The sequence below is a fragment of the Dipodomys spectabilis genome, unplaced genomic scaffold (genome assembly GCF_019054845.1).
Source record: "Dipodomys spectabilis isolate Male_0828 unplaced genomic scaffold, ASM1905484v1 ptg000323l, whole genome shotgun sequence".
NCBI lineage: Eukaryota > Metazoa > Chordata > Mammalia > Rodentia > Heteromyidae > Dipodomys > Dipodomys spectabilis.
The window spans coordinates 857,501-860,902 of record NW_024871000.1 but is presented as its reverse complement, the minus strand read 5'-3'; positions in this window follow the sequence as shown (position 1 = coordinate 860,902).

Genomic DNA, 3,402 nt, shown 5'->3' with positions numbered 1-3,402 from the left:
GGCAAGTATGTTCCCTCTGCTGGAGACTACTTGGGATCAGGACATGACAGTTAGCTAGGGCTCTCTGAATGCCATTTTCTATAACCTGCTGTAGGCTGTCTGGAAGGAAAAGGGGACCACTAACTATGGAACCCTTTAAGTTTGATTGGGACATGTGAAATGCCAGCTTTTCCAGGGTTTTTCCTTGAAGCTGGCAATTTCTAACTAATGCTTGGGATTCTGGGTCAAATTAGATGGACCATTTCAGCTACCAAACAATGACGTTCAAAGCAGCACAAGCAGAGTTCCCTAGCCAGATGGTCTCCTGCTATGAACGTCGTGCCTTGACTGCCTTTCTCCGGCAGCTGCCGATTCTTCTCCAGCTCTCTCTAGGGTGACCACCACAGTTGAGGATGTTGTGGGGAGCAGAGATTGTGACTTCGCCATCTGCAGCCTACTAACTGTGAGCAGAGACAATTCCCAGGACCTGTACTGGACTCTGGGAAATTCAGAGACCTGGGATGCCTCAGGGATCCTATCTCTGGAACATGAAACTTGGGGGCCAGATATGGTGGACCGTCCTGTCTGGCCCCAGGGAGTGGAGAGGAGGCCTCTTGAGCCAGGCTTTCACCTCAGGGTAACCTTGTTCACAGCTGAGTGGGGAATTGAGTGCCACAGAGCTGGTCAGCCGCTGGACAGAGATCCTTGAGAAGATAGGCATCCCAGAGGCCCCAGAATACAGTGAGTACATCATGGCTCACGTCCTTAGAACCAAAACAGTTAAGTGCGGTGGCACCAAGAGGGTGGGAAGAGGGAGGAGGGAGAACTGTTGGAGAGCTACATCAGGCTTTACCCCCACCCAGGATGCTTACCTGAATTGGATGGGACTTTTCTGTAGTATTGTCATAGACAGATGCTCATTCACCAACAAACCGTTACAGTGTTTGCCAGGTCCTGGGGGGGGGGAAGGAGAGGGGGTCATACATGATGAAAGGTTCCAGTTCTGGTTCCACAGCACATGAAGAAATCTTGGTTTGAGCTAGATGCTGGTGCCTCACACCTGTCATCCTAGCTACTTAGGAGGCTGAAATAGTAGGATTGAAGCTTAAGGCCCAGGCAGAAAAGCCTGTAAGACTCTTATCTCCAACTAACTACCAAAAAGAAAATGCCAGAAGTAGGCTCAAGCTGTAGACTGTTGGCTTTGAATACAAAGGCTCAGGGACAGCACCCAGGCTCTGAGTTCAAGCCCAGGAGTGACACAAAGAAAGGAAAAAGAAAGAGAGGAGTGAAGGATGGAGGGAGAAAAGGAGGAAAGGAAGGAAGAAGGGAGCATGCAAGCCTTGGTTTGGAGTCCCTGGATCAAGGGAGCCAACCATTCACAATATCTGTGGGGATAGTTTCTGAGCCTAAAGCTAGTATGTAGGACCAAGCTACTGACCCGTTCATGACATCAGCAACTTCATGACATCCAAGATCTGAGTGGTCACTAACTGCAGAGGGAAACCGCCTCTGGTAGACCCTAGGGCTCAGGGTGGGTCACAGAGTTTCAATCTCCCCTGGCTCACCAAGTTTATTTTCTGGTCAGATAAGAAGAAACTGTCCAAGGGCTAAGGAGGTATAGGGTGAGGGAGTGTCAAGAGGGGGGTGGCAAGGGATCAGCAGGAAGATGAAGAGGGAGGACAATCCCAGATCAAGTGTGTCAGGCCATTGAAGCCATGACCTCACCTGACAACCTAGACCATCAGTGATAGAGCCTTCGACCCAGCCACATGCCTATGAAAAGTCCTGGCACTCTGGGTTCACCGTTGACGATTTGGCTGTCATCGGCTGCAGGATGCCTGTGCAGTACATCCTTGGGGACTGGGACTTTTGCTGGCTAAATCTGAAGATGACACCCGCAGTGTTCATTCCTCGACCAGAGACAGAGGTAAGCGGGCCACTGGAACAGGACACCCAGGGAATGAGTGCGAGAGTCAGACCCGTGTTGCCCTTAGACTTCCTTTAGGGGACTCTAGGGCCCCATGACTGCCATCCTCAGAGGTAAGGTGGATCTCTTTCCTTGCTCAGCCATTAATCTAGATGGCAGATTGGGATTCAGAGAGGGCCGACTGAAGGTCGAGGCTAGTGGGAAAACCAGAGGCAGTGGGCTCGGAGCAGGGTTGTTTCTTTGAGAATACTCACAACCCAGGAACATTCCTGGGATGGATGGGCCCTTTTCTCCTCCCTGAGAGAGAGGGACCTAGAGCCCTCCAGTCTGCATCCCTTGGCTGAGAAATCCTTTCATTCCCGTATCCTGTAGTTGTATAACTAGATCTCACCTGACTGCCCAGTGTCGAGGCAGGACAGTGAGAGATCTTGAGTCCTTGATGAGGTCACGGGATCCTCAGTACGAGATTGTACTTGAATGTCCTGACTTGGTGCATGGTCAGTCTCATCTAAGACTGCCATGATCTAGGACATAGAATCTAGAGAATCAGAGCAGGATGGGGTCTATTCTGTGAGTCCTGAGTATTATGTGTGAGCTTTGAGCTCCCATGTGCTCACCTGCTTCCTTTTCTTAGGTGCGTCTATGCTAGGAAAAGCTTAAAACTAGGGCCTGTGTCCCATCCCTTTTTTTATGCTCAAAGCTAGCACTCTACCATTTGAGCCACAGCTCCACTTGCAACGTTTTTGGGTGTTTAATTGGAGGTAAGAGTTCTCAATGACTTTGCTGCCAAGGGTGCATCCAACTGCAGTCCTCAGATCTCAGTCTCCTGAGGGGATAGGATGACAGGCATGGAAAAGCATCTTTGGCTGGGTGCCAATGGCTCATGGCTGTCATCCTAAGTACTCAGGAGCTGAATCTTAGGATCACGGTTCAAAGCCAGCTTGGGCAGGAAAGACCCTCAGATTCTTCTCTCCAATAAAGCACTAGAAAACTGGAAGTGGTGCTGTGGCACAAGTAGTAGAGTGCTGGACTTGAGCTGAAAAGCTCAGGGATAGCACCCAGGCCCAGAGTTCAAGCCCCACAACCAACAAAAAGAAAGAAAGTAAAACATCTTTGCCTGCAAAGGACGGTGGAGGTGTGTTTGTGTGTGTGTGGGGTGGGGGTGGTAGACATTTAGTGCCCCACTCAGTTATCGTTTTAGATGGATTGTCCCAATCTCTTAGTCCATGGCAGCCGATTCTTGACCACAGGTGAAGCTCTGGGTTGGATGCCGATCATCAGACCTCAGTCTCCTCACGGGACAGTTGTGAGGAAACAAGGGACTAATACAGAGGGCTCTCTAGAGCTGGGCCAGGCACAGAGGGAGTGGCTGTCAGATATGGTTCTCAAAAATTCTGTGAGCATATGACAGGAAGTTACCCAGAAAGGGCTCAGATGGGGTCTGTTATTTCTCATACAACAGGTGTGGGATTATGAAACAAAACATGGCTGTCTTT